We start from the raw sequence: 20314 nt of genomic DNA, 5'->3' as shown, positions 1-20314 counted from the left end.
TGACATCTACAATTATCAGTATTTCTCCACACCCTCTGGCAGGGGTGCATTCAACTCTACCACGTCAGACACGCATTACAGCACACATCACACCTCCACTGCGAGACATAGCGTCTATGGGACTCCCTCTTGGCGGGCTCAGAACGGAGGCGCCGGGGGGTGAGAATGCAGGCAGAACATGGAACCACAGGGACCTTATGAACCCTGAGGGAAGGTTCCCAACGAAGGTTCCCTGCTCTCAGTTGACATAGTAGGGTCACGTTAAGAGTTAGTAGGATGTTTAAAGTGGCAATCTCGAGTTCCTGCATTCATTTCTCGACCTACCGATTAGCGATGTTTATGCGCTGATGTTTTAAGAAAATAAGGTATATGACTTCAGTTTAACCCATGTAGTCCATTAGAAACGGATCAGCTCGTCTTACACTGATGTTTGTAAAGAAAGTTAATTTAAACAAACACGCAAAACCAAGTTTACTTCATACCAGCGGTTCTCAAACCTCCATGTATTAGATGTAGCCCTGATCTGGCTCACCTGAATCAAGCAGCCAAGGGCTTGATAATTAGTTAACTAGGTGATTCAGGTGTGCTAGCTCTGGGTTACATCTAATACATGGAACAGCTGTGGAGGCCCCAGGAGAGGCTGCTGCGGCGGCTTGGGAAACATCGCTTTAGACTATTATTCTGACATCACGGCCGGTCGGATCTTGCCGTCCATAGCTCTGTTTATGAATGTCAGAGAGAATTGCAGCGTTTGCTTTAAAGTGGGTAAACCTAAAGCACTATCTCTCTGAGGGTCAGGACCTTTGAAGCAAACACACTCAGATGCAAAAGAGAGTCTTCATGGGAAAGGCTTGTAGCATGCCACCGGCCAGCCCCTACTGTTTTAAGTGACTATGTGTCTGCTTGTATTACCTCATTTGTCCTCGGCCCTCAACAATGGGTGTGTCAGAAAAGAGGAGGAAGTGCTGTCCACCTGATCTTGAGTCCTTTTGAGAAGACGTCCGACGTTCAAAGTCAGCGCCGGCCGGCCCCTCTCGTCTTCCCTTCCTGTGGACATTTGAGGACGGAGCAAATAAACACAGGTCATGTGACTCAACCAGGCAGACGCCCGAAAGCCAGTAGCCGGCTTGCTTGTGACTGGTGTTTGAGATACAGTGTTGGCCCACTCATCCGCACGAGCTAAAGAATAAAAATGATTCATGGGAAATCTGGGCGATTCAACAGTGTGTGCGTGTGTGTGTGTGTGTGTTTGTGCATGTGTGTTTGTGCGTGTGTGTGTTTGTGCGTGTGTGTGTGTGCGTTAGTGCGTGAGGATTTGTGATCCACTCCTGTGTGTTACAGCAATACCAGAAGAATTGCTTAATTTGAGTGAACTAGAGACTTGTTTGTTGACGGCAGAGAATGTACCTATTTGTCGAGGGGAGATAATGTACTTGTTTGTCGAGGGGAGATAATGTACTTGTTTGTCGAGGGGAGATAATGTACACACCGGGTGTGAATGATAGGTGCGTGACTATATGGTACGCGGTTCTGTCTGAATGCATGGCTGCTTCTCAGTCAGAAAACCACAAGGGATGAGTCTGCCCAGGAGTTACGTCCCCACCGTCGAACATCCCTCCAGCTAATTACCCTGAAATGGCAACACTGTTTGGTGTTGAAACTTCTAAGCAGGAGCTATCAATTATGACGGCTTAACCTGTCAGACAATAGACAACTCTCACATATTAGGCTCCCCACAGGTGACACATGTCATCTTCGTTTCCAAAGAAACCACACCGCCCGGCAACCTGGCCGCATGATCTCAGAACTCCTCCCGGGACAGGCAGGAAAATATGGATGTCCAAAAGGGACTTACGAGAGCTAGAATCCCATTTGAACATGTCTTTAGACCGGTGATAGAGTACCGTAGAGAAGAAAGCGTTCCTGCTCTGAGCCCACCATGACCTGTGTCTCGGCGAAGCAGCTAGAACTGTCTAAAAGCCTCTCAGTCGCTCAATATCTGTGAGCTAGTCCAGTCAAAGGCCCAGGCCAGTGCCATGTTACACTATACTTTGTGACACTACTTATAAACTACACCTCCCTCTCCCCCTCCTAACTGGTCCCCTATGGGATTACAAGTATGATGTCATTTCCTCTCAGAGCTCTAAAAGTTCTTTGATCTCTTGCTCAGATTCCAACATTCATCCAGTAAAAGATGTAACAGGGTTGGCTCAGTCCTACCAGGGAATTTCCTTATTTAATGAAGCCAGACTTAAGCTTGAATCCAAATGTTAGAAAAGTACTAATTCTCAACTATACTGAGAAATGCAAGAAATTTAATGAAAACTAAGGTAAACGCACATCAGACAGGGAGATTACATGATTATCATGGTTAAATAATGATTTCACAGTGCAGTTTTTCATTTTTTATGTTATTATAATTAATATAAATACAAAAGTATGTATTTTATCTGTTAGGATTTTTTTTTTTTAACCTTATAGAAATCTAAAGGATTTAGCCAAATCCAGGAGTAAAATTAAATTCCCATGAAGATTTTCCACAGAGTTTGAGTTTCAGTCCAGGACTAGGCTTAATCTGTGACTAAGAAACAATAGGTAAGAGATCCAGTTTTAAGATGAGTTCTCAAACTTCAAAGCAGTTTAAAAACCAAAACAAATTACTTTGCTTATCAAAAATGCTACCTTTGGTTTTTTAATGCAAAATAAATTGAAAGCTTATGACATACTGTATTTCACTAGACTTTATTACAACCTGTTCATATGTTCAAGAATTACAAGAAAGTGGGAAACTAATAGTGAGTCCTTTTTTTGAACCAATAAAGCTACAACCTGATACGCTAGCAAAACACATCACAAGAAAACCCCTTAAATTATATTAAGACAAAAGTTTATCCTCATGAATTATTATATTTAATTATAGATTACTATAGTATTTGCCTCCAGTCAAGTGCTGCTGTTACGGAGTGTTTTCCTTCAGCTATGTCTACAGAGACACATGCATGACGAAACCAAGCTCAACTTGTTTTTCAGGGCCTGGCCTGTACAGTACTGAGCAGGGTTGGGTAGCATCCCTGAAGTCACCTGTCTTGTGCGCTAGCACAACAGCTTAGCGAAAGAGCCACGTCGAATCGGAGATGGTTCCCATTGATCTCTCCTTGGTGACTGCTCCTGAAAGCCCCTTCTGAATGCCTCTGGCTGCTGCCAGCGTCTTTAATGAATAGTCGCGTGTGCGCGAGGGCGCTGACGGGTAGCCGTCGCGCCAGAGCGAGCGGGGAAAGAGTTCACCAATTACGGGGCAATCGCGAATTCCATCTCAGCGATCTGGATGCCTCTCACATTGCCACACACGCCTTTGTCAGTTCCCCCGGCAACTGACCTCAAAACTCCCCGGGTCTTTCTGAGCCAGGAGCCACCACCCAGGGCTTTGCCCGCCCGACATGAGAACGATCCTTATTTTCTCCTATCAGCACCTCTTTGTTGCCTTACCGATGGCAGTTTGAGATAGTGCTGTGTGAGTGGCTTTGCCCCCCACGGTTAGATTAGATCCCCGTTGGGTACAAATAGCCCTGGTACACAGCTGGCACACGAGCTGACGGCTCCGTCCCGAAGTGGCACCATATTCCCTTCAGAGAGCACTACCTCAGCCGCTTCGACCGGCGCCGCACTGGGAACGGGGTGTCATTCGGGACGCGTTCCAACTCAGCTGTGCGGACCACTTAACGAACCCCCAAGAGTGCATTATCACTTGCCTCGAGAAGGAGGCTGTGAACAATTAGCCCAGTGCTACGCAGAGGTTTGTATTTATTTATGTTCACAGCCGAAGGAGAACCGGGGGGGCCACAGTTAACGTTTTGCACGTGATCTCAAATCGCCCAGCGTGTCACAGAGTACCCAGTCTTACAGGTACGGCAGTAGGATCGTTTCTTCATGGACGTCTACGGGAACGCTTTAGCGTCTGCACCGCGCCAGCGCATGGAGCCTGCATGGGACAGCCGCAGTGACTCCTGAACATCGGAGGAAGAGCTCGTCTGCGTCCCCAAATGGCACCTCCTTTTCATAGTGTCCCTGTGAGCCCTGGTTAATGGCAGTGCACTACATAGGGGAGTATTTGGGAGGGAGATCTTCTGACGACATGCCCAATGAGAACAAGCTCCTCCGTGATAACTTCTCATGCCTTGTTTGATCTGTAAGGAGCGCTTCGCTGGTGGTATATCAGACATGGGAGAGATTGACGTTTAGGCACCAAACTGGTTTCCAAAACAGGTGTAATTACCTACAGCTGAATGCAATCATAGACATGTATGAGTGCTTTAGATATAACCTACTGTAATAAAGCCTCTATAACAGATTAGTTAATAGTGCATTCATTGTTTATTCATATTACTCCAACATTTGTAAATATTAGTAAGCTTGTTATTATGATGTTTAGAGACAACTTTTAAAGCATGTATTTTTTTATCAATAACATCATTAATAAGATGTTTTGAAATTGATCCTTATAAGCCATTTACTAATAAAGAGAAAAGTATTATATACTTGATAAAGGGTTTATTACCGGAAGAGTTTTTAGACACATTAAAAACCAGCATATGAACAGAGAATTTACTTGGAATTCATGTTAACAATACATACTATCTTACATTAGTAGATTTTTCCGTTGTTGCTATTCAAAAGTTGTTGAATAGCAACAACGTTGTTGCTATTTGTATACCCCTAAATACGGTATACAAATACCAATTCGAGATGCATGCATAATCTCCATGAACTCTTCACTATGTCCCTCACATTGTTTCAAGAACGGATTCACAAGGTATGTCATCAAGTTTGATAAACCAACAGAGATATGTATCACGGCTAGGTTGCTGCTAAGCTCCACACCTGCAATTAAGTTCTCCAACTTGAGATGGAAGTCAACAAAGTAGATCCAACCTGTCATTTATTGTCGTGCTTGGCTATTGGATTGGTCAGTCTTCATTCCTGACATCTGACCTCCATCCAATAGGACCACTAGATCATTGTTCCAGGTTGTTGATCTTTTAATCCCCCCCATGGGATCAACTTGAGGATCTAGGCTGTGCGGTATCAAAAGAAACTCACTAAATGTTTGGCTTTGGGATTAGGGGCGCAAAGCTTTTAAAATAGTTCAGCAGAGGTGGTTGACGCGGAGCTCTCGGGTTTCCGGACACGGGCAACGTAAAGCCCCTGGCGGCTCCCCAGATGACACCCTGTCACCTACAGAGCCCCAGTCATTGTGTCGGCAGACTGCCATTTGGGACGCCCCTCACTCATGAGACCGGGAAGCGCCATAATGCTCTAACCCCCCCCCCCCCCACCACCACCACCACGGGACAGCCGCGTGACACAGAAGACACCGTGTGTTAGCGTTAGAGCGCCACCCTCTCTCTTTGCGAGGTGCTGTGCCCTAGTTTCGAATAGTAGTGCAATATAAAGGGAAAAGGGTTGCATCTGGGACACACGAACGCTGCACTGAGATACGGAGCGTATCTTAAACCGCACGCATCTCATCCTTGAGACAAACTATTCGAGGCACAGTGCTCCTTCTGGATATTATGGCTACAGTAGAACATCTCCCTCCACCCCTCCCTCCGTCTACCCATCTATCCATCTCTCACTCCGCTGTGCATTGACCGAGATGTGAAGTCAGTGTGTGGACGGTTGGGGGACGTACTGGTCCCTCCCAGAGCTCAATGGAAACTGTGCACTGACTGGGGAAAAGGCACACTTATCTGAATGAGGGTCCATTTAAGATGCGGAGAGAGGATTAGCGTGTTTTCATCTGCGAGTCATCCCACTTGGGTGGCATGGTGGGAAGCAACAATGAGACGACGATGAGATAGCATTGTGAGTGTGAAAAGGTAGCATGCTACAAAAAGAGGCTAGGAAGTAGGAGGGTGACTTGTTGAAAACATAAAGGATTGTTTTCTTTTGGTTTTTTTATCTCCTCTTACCACGTCCTCAATTAATTTGTTGTTATGTAGTTGGGTATTATGAGGTGGTTCAGTCTGTAAAAAAATAAATAATAATTGACTTACAATTCACCTCCCTGTGAGCACGTTAAGCAGAAATTTGCAGATGTTCACGCCAAAGGAGTATTTTCACACACATTCGAGCAAACACAGATACACAAGCATGCACACACACACACACAATATCTCATCTTTGGACCACACAGGTCAAAGCCAGAATGTCTTCACCACTGTGATTCTGTCTAACTCACTTTTAAATGCTCCCCAGGGGAAGTGGGGTCACCGGGTCAGTCCCAGAGCCCAGCCAAACTACACACACTGTTTTCATAATGAGACAGGAGCCCTAACAATAGTTTCCACAGGCCTGCAGAGCTTTCTGTTACCTGTGTGTCTGAAGCTCTGACAGGTTTTTAACGCTGCTCAAAATAACTTTAAAAATAGCGGGCAGATTACCCATAAATCAGAGGGCTAGATACGAAAGATGCCTTGCTGCCAGGAGAAATATAAATGTATAATGTATTTATTGGACCAGGTTTGTCGACTAAGAACACATCCTCATTTACTGTAATGACCTGGGGAATGATTACAGCAGGGGGAGAGAACGGATGAATGAGCCAATTGGAAGCCAGGGTTGATTAGTTGGCAGTGTGGGTATGACGGCGTGATCTGAAAACCAGGACCAGTGCCACGATAGGAGAGGTTGGAGATCATACATATAATCTACATACCGCCTCTAGAACATGTGTAAATGCATTGTGTATATAACACATCATGCCTGCATGGTCTGTGCACTGTGGTCAGCACCATGAGTAAATGCACTTGGCAGATGAAGGTAATTCTGGTGAGCTGCCCATGCAACAGCTCACTACAACTGACTACCTGGAAACAGAGATCCGGATCCCACAGGGCCCACGTGGTCAACTCCCACAGGGCCCACGTGGTCAACTCCCACAGGGCCCACATGGTCTGCTCCCACAGGGCCCACCCCTAGGAGCGGCAGCAGGTCTGCCCAGGGACCCAGTTCGTGGAACGGTAGGGTCATAGGAGGCCTGAGCTGGGAGTCCCATCCTGGACATCCACAGCTGGCAGCTCAGCTCTCGACCCTGCAGGGGAGGTCCCTTACTTCCCTTACTGAGCGGCCGCAGAGCAGATGGCCATAATAAACACCTACTGTCCATTGGGGATTCCAACTCACCACACACACTGTCGTTGTGACAACTTCACCGCTGACAGCACACGCCCAGGAAACATTAAACGTCCGATAGGCCAGGAAATTACAACCCAGTATATTTGTGGTAAAATTTACAGAGGGCCTACTAGGTAGCGCAGCTATCTACCTTTCTCTTTTGTTGCACCAAGCCGACCATCACAGCCTAGGTTCGAGACGTGAATGTGGTGGGGAAATCCCACAGCTGATGGTAACTGGCCAGTATACTAACATCAGTAATTACGCAGGTCGCTTCAGCTCACCACATAGGGTGGTCTCCGTTGAACCCAAACAATAATAACAGCAATAATGGTAATAATGACAATGCCGCTCAACATTATCCGGCCGTGATGTCACAGTGGAGATCGTCCTACGCGCACCTATGATCACTTGTGACTGCTTGCAGACGCACATAACCGCAGTCCGGGTCAGAATTAGCTAGGACAACAAATGTGTTCCCGTTTGTTTTCGACAAGGTGTTTATCTATTGGCTTTCCCGTGTATCTAATGCCTAGGCCTCCTTGGACCGTAAACCCCATGCTACAGTTGGAGGCCTGGTCTGCCATTGGTCACTGTTAGCCGAGCATTGTGCTCCCCTCCACACGACCTCGGGCGTACGCCCTATTCCTGTTGTGCACTTCTTTCAACAAGGGCCCTGTGGGTGTCGGTTACAAACTGGTGCACTATGAAAGGAGCAGGTTGCCATTTGGGACTCAGCACTGGTCATGTCCACGGGCCTTAAGCTGCCGTCATCAGGGGTCAGCGCGGGGGACGGAGGGGGGTTGGGGGGGGGTGGGGGGCAGTTGTCAGAGACCTACTTTACGAGTCTCCTTATACCCCAACACTCCTGGTTAACACTGTCTGTTTGTTTTTAGAAGTTCCTCTGTGGCCATCCACAACTCTGTCTGTCCAAAGTGTTGGGACGCCAATGAAGGCTGAGGTACCTCAGCGCTATGTGTGTGTTTCACTCGAATGGGGAAAAAACATGCATACTTTCATTTGTGAGAACTTGTTATTGAGTTGTTAGGGAAAACACTTTGCTCGGAATGTCTATGGTCATGATAAATATACAGTGAATATACCAAAATTTTATATCAAACCTTTACACTATACATGTAGTGTCCCACATTGTGACCCATGTTTCTTAAAATTCAAACATTTTGTGAATAGATTAGTTAATGTTAGTAATTCACAACGAGGCCCTAGCTTGCCCAAACTGCATGAAACAACCTTTGTTGTGACGCAATGTCCTCTGGCGTGACACGGACTGTCACTCCACAATACATGATTTACATTTCCTTTCCTAAGAGACTAATTCATTATTTTTGTATGTAATTCATTTGTAAATATCTTTGCAGTTTTTATTCTTAAAAGAAAAAAAAGAAAGCACAAGCACTGTAGCATGCCTACACAAACACAAAGTTGCCCAATGGAACAATTTTATTGCTTTTTAAGAGATGTATTTAAAGTATTTAATGCTGTTTTAGAACATGTTTTAATGCAATATACTTTTATTTTTACCATTTACTCTTATGGTATGACATCATGTCATTTGGTGAGACATTTTATTTCTCCATGGTAGAAAAACATAAACATCCTAATTTATTTTTAGGATACCCTTCAAGCATAACACAATATTTATTTTAAATATGTGTAAACCTCATTCAAAGTTAGAGGGTCTAGACGTTAAATTACAAAATACAATAAAATAGATACAAAAATCATTAGAATTACATATTATTTTATATAAGCAAAATAACCTTCATGTCATGCTCAAGGAAAAACTCAAGGTTAAAATGTCATCAACAACCACATACATTTTTGCCGTACAAAAGTATAAAATCATAGTTGTGTCATAACACTGTTTCAATTTCAAATGTCTTTATCATGCTTAAACCTCAATTACCTCTGTTGGTGTGTTTGACTGTGTATTTCCTTGAGAATGTCTGGACAGGATTGTTGTAGAAGTTTACGATAATGGAAATGCAGAACAGTGTACGAATGATCAAGTTCATTACTTATTATGTTTGTTTACAGACATTCTGTCCTGCTGCATCAGACCCAGCAGTGAACTTGGTCTGATGCAGTGAACTGGGTCTGATGCAGTGAACTGGGTCTGATGAGACGCCCAGTGTTTTAATCAGTGTGTAACGCTGTGGCTATAACCTGTTCACTCAAAGCCAAAGGACACTATTGTGTACACCTGGAATATTTTACCCCTGGGATTAGCCCCCAAAACCGTGGGTTGTTGAAATGGGTGGAAATGCAATAAACATTCCTCACCTATAGTAAAAAATACAGTGGCACTCATTAGCGGAAATAAAACAGATGAATGCAAGTGCAGTTAAATATGACCTGACCATACCTGCCATTTGTCCCTCCATCTCACTCCAACGCATTCCCCACAATGTCCCCCTGATGCTATCAGTCCCGCATCTGCCTTCCAAATAGCATCCTATTCCGTTAATAGTGGACAGTTTTTGTCTGGGGACCTCTGATCCAAATTAGTGTACTATATAGGGAAGAGTGTGTGATTCAGGACACAGACCTTGGCTGCCTACGAGTGTCTTTAATCAACCTCTAAACTGGACATGGTGGGTGAAGAAAGAATGTGGCGATGTTAAAGTGCCTTTACAGCCTTTTAGACTGGGTTTGATAACCCGCCTAATTGGACAAAATGAATTCTGAGACTTCCTTGGAACAACTCCTTGAAGTTTCTCTATGACCGTATTAGCCATCAGACATAATGGGGGACGGGATCCAGCTAAAAATATGTACTGTAGGATTGGTCTCCGAAAGATTACATGATCCCGATTGACAGCACACAAACAGAATTTCCAAATGGGTTGCAACCAAACGGTCAGAACGTTACAAAGACGACCGATTGACATCAGATGAAAACAGCGACACTCTGGTCCCATGATGCAAGCCACTGGTTTTAAATGGGTGGGTGAAGCCCAGAGATATGGCGCCGCTCGCCACATAAAACGGCAGGGCACTGATGAAACACTGGGCGTGCGTTGGAAGCAGCACGCTACACACCCATCTACGGACTGAAAAGACAGAAGGGGAAGAAACAGCAGCGCTCTCCAAGCCGCCAGGCTTCTCTCAAACAAGGACAGAGACTGACAGCATTGGGGGAAACATTGAGAAGAAGAGACTGTGTGGAAGCAGGGACGATTACAGCATCAGGGGTTGTGTAATCCAATGGTATTGGGCTTCGTCTTCTAGCTTGGTTTAATGCAATTCCATCATGGAAACCTGCTAAATCCCCTGGAGATGGTAAATCACAAAAATATGGTGAGCATTAAAATGCTAATAAAAAGCTAGACATTTACCACTGGGCAACATGAATAAACTACATAGAGGCCATACATCCAATCACAGACAGATTTGTTGCCGATATTTCTCCCTATTTATGATAAACACTGCATTCATTATAATGACACGTATCAGACAGAGACCACCCAGTCCAGCCGTGTTGAAACGGGGTCCATGGAGGGCAATTAAGACGTTTCCCTGGGTCACTCAAGTCTGACTTGTTAAAGTTGCAAATGTGGGGAGGGGGATATTGGAGGGGGGGGGGGCTTCAGGCGAAGGTCCAAGAACACAGAGCTGACAGAGCAAGTGTCCTAAATGTCACCCTCCTCTCTACATGGTGCACTTGCTTGGGCCAAGGGCCCTGGTCAAAATAGTGTTCTATTGATAGGGAAAGAGGTATGGAAAGGGTCATAGACCACATAGTGTCACACTAATGAAGTGGGGAGCATTATTTAGTATAGACCACATTGTCCCACTAATGATGCAGGGAGCATTATTTAGTATAGATCACAGTGTCACACTAATGAAGTGGGGAGCATTATTTAGTATAGACCACATTGTCCCACTAATGATGCAGGGAGCATTATTTAGTGTAGATCACAGTGTCACATTAATGAACAGTGTCACACTAAATACGAACAATTACGCCATTTCGGACAAATGGGAGCACAGACGCATAAATCTCCTCTGTGTGGAACAGAGGCGTTACAGTTGTGAGACATGGCGCTCAGTATGTGGAAATAGCTGCAGATGACTAGACCCCCAGCCCCCCCCCCCACCCCACCCCACCCCCACCTATGGAAAATATCCAACAACACAAAAAAAAAATTTGGAGTATTTCTTCTCCACTCCGTAGCGCACAACCTCCGGTCCATGTGAGAGCCGAGCATTTCAAGCCAACGGGACTAAAAGTGATCTGCTTTGCCTTCCGATCCACAGGACCGTCAGCAGTATGGCAACACTGGAGCAGATGGAGCCCAGACCAGAGAGCTGGAAAAACAAGATGGCAGCCAACTTTGCACAGAGTTTTTTTTTTTTTTTTTTTTACTTTAGCAGTTCTGGTCCCTGTGTTAGTGTTGTGTGTGTGTGTGAGATTGTTGTGGGTGTGTGTGAGTGTGTGTGCGTGCGTGTGTGTATGAGACAGTCCGTTGAAAACGGAGCCAGAGGTAAGGGGCTGAGACACAGACAGTGATGGATCTGAAGGGCTGGCCTCGCGCTGAGGGGAATTTACATCCAATTTGTCTTAGGCCCTCCTCACACACAGACGTCAGTGACTGGCTGCTCGGGCGGTTTGCGTCATCAGAGGGGGTGTGGTCACAGGCCAGGAAGAGCAGTGGCACATTGTTGTAACTGAGAATGAAAAGAGTGGCCCTGATGACGCAAGCCGCCGTCATCGGAGCACACTGCAGCACATCAGAATATCACGGCTGACTATATCACACCAGAACATCACGGCTGACTGTATCACACCAGAATATCACGGCTGACTGTATCACACCAGAAATATCACGGCTGACTGTATCACACCAGAATAACACGGCTGACTGTATCACACCAGAATATCACAGCTGACTTTATCACACCAGAATATCACGGCTGACTGTATCACACCAGAATACCACGGCTGACTGTATCACACCAGAATATTGGTGACGCTAATTTGTCTCCGTAGAGCCATTTCTTTACAACATTCTCCTTGATGCGTTCGGTTTACAGCCACACACTGACCTGAAATAAACGAAACAAAAACATTTGACCGAAATGTCAATCAGCAAAAAAATGCAGGTCACACTTGTTAGTGCATTATCGGCATGGTAACACCCTGACTATGCCCATGTTACCGACTGCTTGTGAATGTTTGTGACATGATGGCACAGTGGAACGGCCAGACAAAACGTCTGAATGTCCAACCAGCATGGGTTTGGTAGAGCCTGATTCCACGCAGGACCTGTTTAACACACGGGGTTCTCGCTGCACCGAATCGCTATATACCGAATTACCATCTGACACCTACCGGTATATCTAGATACTGAATTGGCCAATAAGCATGTGATAAGACACTGATATAAGATACTGGCATACTGTTGAAACAAGCTGGCGGCGTTGCTCCCTGAATCCCAATATGTGAGCTGCCCTCTGATGCTTATGCGGCTCTGTCTGGATCAGTCCCTGTATTGGAGATCGGACGCCGCCGGAGGAGGTGTTGGTGAGCCAGCAGGGGGCACTCTTTCCTCTGGTCTAAAGGGACCAAATCTCTATGCCCCAGGGCAGAGAAGGAGACAAAGCCTTGCGCAGGGACCCATCTTTCTGATCAATGTGAAACAGGTTTACTGACACTCTGTGATTGATAAAATAATCCCATGGTATCACAAGAAAAGGTGCGTTAACCCTGCTGCCCTGGCTAATTTTACAATATGGCCCGTGACAACAGCATGGCCACCTTCATCAACAGTTTCCAACAGGCTCATTATTTCCCTCTCTGCCCAATGCAAAAAAACAGAATAAATATTTAATTACTATAACAACTAAATGTATATAATCAATAATTAATCAGTAAGTAAATAAAAAGCTCTAGATAAGAGTGTCAGACTAAATTAATGAAATATAAAAATATATCTATACAGTATGTGAGCTATCTGTATAACTGTGTAAATTGTTTACAACAGGTGTGTTCAAGCTCCAGTCCAAAGGAGGCTTGTGTGACCTGGTTTAACACGTTTCAACCAGATGCTGGATGATTCATCATTCAACAGTGACACTCAACCTCAACTCTGGTGTGAATGGGTCATTCCAGGAAATTAGTGGCTTTTGCTTTCCAGTGATATGTCATGTAGAAATTGTGTGCACATTTTAAAAGCCTGTTATAGCCTACTGAAAGCTATTGAGTTATTTTGCTTTCTAATAAAACCCTAAACCAAGCAATTCATTTTTGTCATCTGATGTGGACATCTGTTTTTGCTCTGTATCTCTGAGGCTTTGACTGCAGTCCTGGAGTCCATTTGAAATCACCTTCTGGGCTTTTCAATGTCTTGTGTGGGTGTGTAACATTGAAAAACAATTATTCCTGGGTCCTAATAAAATAAACACAAATTATGGGAATTAGCAAAGCTGTCTGTAAACATTCATTTCTTTTGTTTTGTTTGATACTCAAATCGTTTTTTTGTAATTGTAAATAAATAGTTAGGTATGTTTTCAGGGCTGTGTAATGTTTTCTCATTATTCCTGCAGTGATGGGGATTATGCAACAATCTCTTGCAATGTTACATGTTACAGTCAACTGAATCCTAATTTCAGCTACAAAAACAATTCTTAACACTTCTTTCCTGGGTCACAGAAGGTGCCCTTTACCACAGTCACAAGCAGAATTACAACCCTTTGGTGACTCCTGGCCATGGCGTCTGTGACAAACCCTGGGACAGAACCTGGGGCGTAGTGGCACTTCGACACAATCATATGATGCAGAACCATAGTGTTAAATCAGGTGGTCTGATTCAACTCTACTTGGCCATTGTGTGGTATAAAACGAGGAGTTTGTTTAAGCTGAACAAGTGGTCTTCGGGACATTTTAAAATCAGTTCAACATTTTCTTTTACAATATTGCACTTCTCAAAAAGCACCAAATTGGTGGAATGACCCATGAATTCCTGTCCCAAGAAGCACAAGATTCCCTGAACAGTTTGGACCTTGTTTAGAACCAGCCCATTTTTCATATCTTGCCAGTAGTGGTTGACGGTAGGTAAGCTATAGGACAGCCAACTGTGCAGAATGTTTAAGCTAGATACCGCCCGCACTAGGGGATGATATGAATGGCCTCTCTCCCCACGTTATTTCAGGAGGTGAGAAAAGCAGGAGGTGAGCTACCAGCATCTCAGCATTGTGTCAGCACAGGGAAAAAAAATCCCAGTGAGCTACGGGCTGTTATAAATGACCTGCTGATGAGAGTGATAACCAGTGTCACACCGTCTTATCTACTCCTCCAGCTCCCGCAGTTGAGAGCTGGAAAAACTGACTAGAACAATTGACCAGCTACAAAAAAAATCATGCATCTGGTTGAAGTAAGGGTAAAAAAATAGATTTCTACGTATGTATAGAAAATCCGACCCGCTGTCTGCATTTAGGAGATCGTAGTTTGGCACCCGTGGAGCCTAATAAACTTCAGTTGGGTCAGCCACCTTATGCCCGAATACGTGAACACTCTGAGACATTTTTCAGACATCACACACCCATGTACACCAATCTCTTCAGTTATTAATCTTGACTTCAGTGTTCAAAGTCACGCCTGAAGAAAGAAGATTTTCACAATCAAAATCAACGAGAGGCCACACAGATACAGCAAAATTACTCTTTCAATTGCTGCAATTAAATAACTGTGGCTACATGATAATATCTCCTTCACGTCCTCCACCCTGAAAAGAGCCAGACTCAGTCATTAAATAATCCTGCTATCAGAAGGCAGACCAACTTTGATGTTGTTGTTTTAGAAAATGACAGAGGTCTATTAGTGGCAGAATTGCATGGCTGTCTGTGCGGGTAGGCGCCGGTCCTCTACACAACAGGAAAAAGCCAGACAACTAACTGTGTGGCCAGGAGACTAATATCCGAAATTACTTATGAAAATGATAGTTGCACAAGCAAGTCACGGCACAGAGAGAATGGAACAGCATTTTCCAGTGATGGAACTATTTTTGGGATGAACAGAGTAACTTTAACTGACCCAATGGCTTTAGTGTATTTTTTATATTTTCTGTACTGAGATCTATATGGTCTTGATTGAGCAATAGCTGTGTTGGAAAACAGTTGGAGCCTCTGTTGTTAACTTCTCGTAGGAAGGCTCCCAGCAACATGATGACCCATAGATAAAGCATTTGGTAAGCTTTCACAATGCAGCGTGATTTCATCCTAATGTATACACTTGGCTTTGAGTTAATGATCTTTCGGGAAATCCCTAATTTAACATCTAAGGACATCTTCACATTTGGCTGGCTGTCAGCTAAAGTCCCCTTTGGCTGAGGGGTGGTTGTAGATGTGAGGATGCACACCACAGAGGAAACAGCCTGGTAGATCTGTGGAGGCAGTCATCAGGGGTAACAGCCTCATAGATCTGTGGAGGCAGTCTTCAGGGGAAACAGCCTCATAGATCTGTGGAGGCAGTCAGCAGGGGTAACAGCCTCATAGATCTGTGGAGGCAGTCATCAGGGGTAACAGCCTGATAAATCTGTGGAGGCAGTCATCAGGGGTAACAGCCTGGTAGATCTGTGGAGGCAGTAATCAGGGGAAACAGCCTCATAGATCTGTGGAGGCAGTCATCAGGGGTAACAGCCTGATAAATCTGTGGAGGCAGTCATCAGGGGTAACAGCCTGGTAGATCTGTGGAGGCAGTAATCAGGGGAAACAGCCTCATAGATCTGTGGAGGCAGTCATCATGGGAAACAGCCTCATAGATCTGTGGAGGCAGTCATGAGGGGAAACAGCCTCATAGATCTGTGGAGGCAGTCATCAGGGGTAACAGCCTGGTAGATCTGTGGAGGCAGTCAGCAGGGGTAACAGCCTCATAGATCTGTGGAGGCAGTCAGCAGGGGTAACAGCCTGATAAATCTGTGGAGGCAGTCATCAGGGGTAACAGCCTGGTAGATCTGTGGAGGCAGTAATCAGGGGAAACAGCCTCATAGATCTGTGGAGGCAGTCATCAGGGGTAACAGCCTGGTAGATCTGTGGAGGCAGTCATCAGGGGTAACAGCCTCATAGATCTGTGGAGGCAGTCATCAGGGGAAACAGCCTCATAGATCTGTGGAGGCAGTCATCAGGGGAAACAGCCTCATAGATCTGTGGAGGCAGTCTTCAGGGGAAACAGCCTCATAGATCTGTGGAGGCAGTCAGCAGGGGTAACAGCCTGATAGATCTGTGGAGGCAGTCATCAGGGGTAACAGCCTGATAAATCTGTGGAGGCAGTCATCAGGGGTAACAGCCTGGTAGAGCTGTGGAGGCAGTCAGCAGATGTAACAGCCTGATAGATCAGGCCTCAGTCCCAAATAGGACCTGGTCAAAAGTAGCGTGCTATAAAGGGAATACTGACAGGACTGAACTCTGCGGTGGCGAAAGAACACAGAGAGCTGCAGGAGTTCGCTAAATGTCCCTGATCCAACTCGGCATGATTTTGAGTGAGATTAGCCATAGCAGCAGATCAAGTTAATTATTGCCCAGGTCTGTGGCGGTAATCTTGTAATCTCAAACGGGGGTCTCTTGGGATTGGCAGGCTGCAGGGAGCTACTGTAGGAGGAATTGTGGGGAGTTCCAGCAGGGTCATTTTCAGCATGTTTACATAACTATTCAGCTATTTGGACTGTTATTGCCGGGCATACATGTGGGTTAAAGCACTTCGGTAATTCGGACCACTTAATTGTGTAATCAGGTTATTTGAAAACTCTGTTTGTTTTTATTGAAGCTGTATCAAACGCTTGAAAATTACAGTTGATAAATACACCGAATATTAGGGTTAAAATGAGAGTTAAGGAGAAGGGGAAAACTGAAACTCGTTTGCATATGTGAAGGTGACAGGAGTGAAATAAAAAAAGCTCAGTATTTATATATGAAATGGTTTGATTTATAAAAATACCTCATAAGAAGTCATCTTTATTTTTAACACAATACAAATATAATCCTGCTCTAGTAAGGTTGGCAGTTAAGTTGTGTTGAAAAACCGGAGCATAGTTAACTATAGTCAACCTTTTGCAGATCCAAAGCATTCCATGTATTTTTAGGAGGACATAAAAGACATCTCCTGTACATCATCATTGATTATGTTGAATATATGGTACACTCACATGGTTCTCATTGGTATTCAGTGGTGGGTTTCAGGTAAAATTGAAGTCAGAAGTGATGTGATCAGGTCTGCCTGGTCTCTGTCCTGATCACTGAAAGATTACAGCTCTCAATGTAGCCTGGCAAGCTCCCTGATCCCTGGAGACCATTATGAAGGCTCTAAAGTCTCCTTTCACTTTCTTAAGTAACTTTTATTTAATCAGGACAATCCCATTGAGACCAGGATTTCATAGTCATAGAAAAGTCACTGGACAATGATCTCACTGCACATTGAACAAGGATTCATTTGTAACAGAAAATGTCCGGTATTTGATGGCTTATAGTTAATTGCTTTGGGATCCACTGTCTTCGGGTTAACTGCCTTACCCACAGACAGACTGACAGAATCCCTGAGCTGGCTAAATGAAAAATCGAGACAGAAACCTTTTGGTTATTGTTTAGATGATACCTGCCGCCCCCCAAAACACTTGAAGATAACTGTTGGATTTGCAATCAAGAGCATACATTCATCCTTAATGGATGTTTGCATTCATGAATCCTAAATGGCTGGTTAGGTGGAAGGGGCGGGATAGATCAGTCCTTTGTGATTGGTCTGGACAGAAGCAGTCTCTTTAGAACTGGATAATAGTTGGAAATGAGAGATCCAAGATAAAAAGCTTTTATTTTAGAGCAGATTAGACAGTTTAGAACACATTCAACCAACCAATTGGTAAGAATTGTTTCTAGAGACTTAGGTAACGGCTCTGATGATGGAAAACTGAATAAAAAATAAAAAATAAACCAAGCATTCACTTTTGGCTCATCAAGTATTTCATGCTATGGAGCGATTCGCAACTAGGGTAAAATATAAAAGTGAAAGTCCAAGGTATTACTATAAACACTGAAATAAATGGCTAAATTGCGAAGCTATGTCGGATGCACATTCCTCTCATGTTCTGTACAAAACACATTCATTCGTCGAACATATCTATAGGAAATGACAAGGCAAATTAAGATTGAGAAGGGACTGACATGCTTCTCTGCTGGGGATGAGACTTCATAACTCACTGCCGAGCTCAAACAGACTAAACCATCATCTGTCACACCACAACGCCTTCACCGTCATCGTCAATGCCATTCACAATCATCAATAGGAGATACCGTGATGATGTCGGGCCATTCCCCCAACACACCAACACCTTGGACCCGGGACATCAGGGTACCATTAGGATGACATTTGGGAATGGCCCTCGGCTTTTCATACTGACACTATGGAGCCCCTTATTTTGTCAACCTGAAAAACCTTCAAGATCCGTTGAGCATTTGCGTTTCCTAGTGAAAGCTCGCCTTCGGCCCTGTCCTTGAGGCACTGCTGACTACGGGTTGAGTCTGCAGTTGTTTTGACTGTGGACATCATGATAAGGTTCTCCATAAGAGGAGGGCACCGTTTTACCGTAGTAGCACGATGCTGATACGAAACAGACTGAAGACCAACAACTTTCTACAGGATCCTAGTGACATGAAAAAAAAAACGTTAACCAGAAGACATTTAGATCTCGAAAAACACACACAGTCCTGCAGCACATTTGCACAAACAGTAGACAGGACAAACCTGCCTGTTATAAAGCACTCACTCCTTTATTAGGATCTACAGGGCTACCATAACCCGTCAAACCAAAGGCATGGCACAGGATTTATAAGGAAAACCGATCCCCCTGTTTTTAATAGGTTTAAGATGAGCTCGCATTTTTAATATGCAAACATCATTTGCCAGTCCGGCAGAATGAAGCAAACATACATCTGCTCTGTCAGCGCTCCGATAGAGATCACAGGAGTCACACCGAGTCAGTTAACCCAGTGGGAACACAGCCAGATCCGAAACCAGGAGTGTGACAGACGACCAGCCGGCCCCAAGGCGAGGACACACAACATCAATAGCAAGTCAAAAAGCAATATACTCTGGTCCTGCTGTAAAAGACACATTTGATTTGCTCAAGCCAATGGGAGGGAGATTTGGGGTCATGGGATGGGGGGTGCAAAAGGCAGGTTAACACAAAACAGGGAAAATTATGTCATCCATAAGAAAAACCTTGCGTTTAGTTAAACTGGCCAGAAGAATATGAATGGCCTCATAGCCACAGTTAATTAGGAGCAACAACAAAAGCATTAGGAAGAGTATTAGTAATTGGCAGCTGGTTCAGGGTGGTAAGAAAATGCAGATTGGTTAAATGCTGTTCTACACACTGGAACTCTTCAGTTTTCCTTCACTGTTCCTCTAGTATGTGACCCTGTTGATTGTTGTAAAATGATTTGAGGGTTGAGAAGCAAATCCATGTAAACATAAAAAAATATAGCTTTATTTTAGAACATACATCTCCGGAAAGAAATTAAGAGTTCACAGAAGGGTTAAAATTAAGAGACCACTGCAAATTGGACACTTCTGTTACTCACTCAAAACTTTCCTTTCCAACTTTTTTGGAAAGGAAAGAAAAAGGTGCAGTGGTCTCTTAATTTTTTCCGGAGCTGTATATAAAAATTCTGCTTTATTTTAGAACATATATAAAAAATATGTTCAAAATTGTTTGTGTGTTTAAGAATTAAACACTGTGGATGATTTATTCAGCTTCTGATACATTTCTTAAAACAACCTTGTACAGAGATTGCAATGCTTTGAATACAGTTTAATGTGGGAAAATATCATAGCAAATGCATATAAACCTTAGCAGCAGTAGTGCTCAAGGCTAAAAGTGGATAAGTTAAATTTCTTTACTTTCAAAGAAGATATAGAAATGTTTTCTTCCTTAGGTTTGTGAAGCTTACATTACATTCTTGATGAATAGGAATAAACACCCACAGTTTGGTTCACATTAGAACAAAGCCTAACACCTAACATACAACCTGCCATTGTGACACGCATGTGCTGTAGATTCGGTCAGCTCAAGAGCGACTGCACACACGGCCATGAGTCCACAAACATTTGTATAACAACACCACTTAACCA

Source organism: Esox lucius, chromosome 18 (assembly GCF_011004845.1).
Source record: "Esox lucius isolate fEsoLuc1 chromosome 18, fEsoLuc1.pri, whole genome shotgun sequence".
Lineage (NCBI taxonomy): Eukaryota > Metazoa > Chordata > Actinopteri > Esociformes > Esocidae > Esox > Esox lucius.
This window is presented reverse-complemented; position numbering follows the sequence as displayed.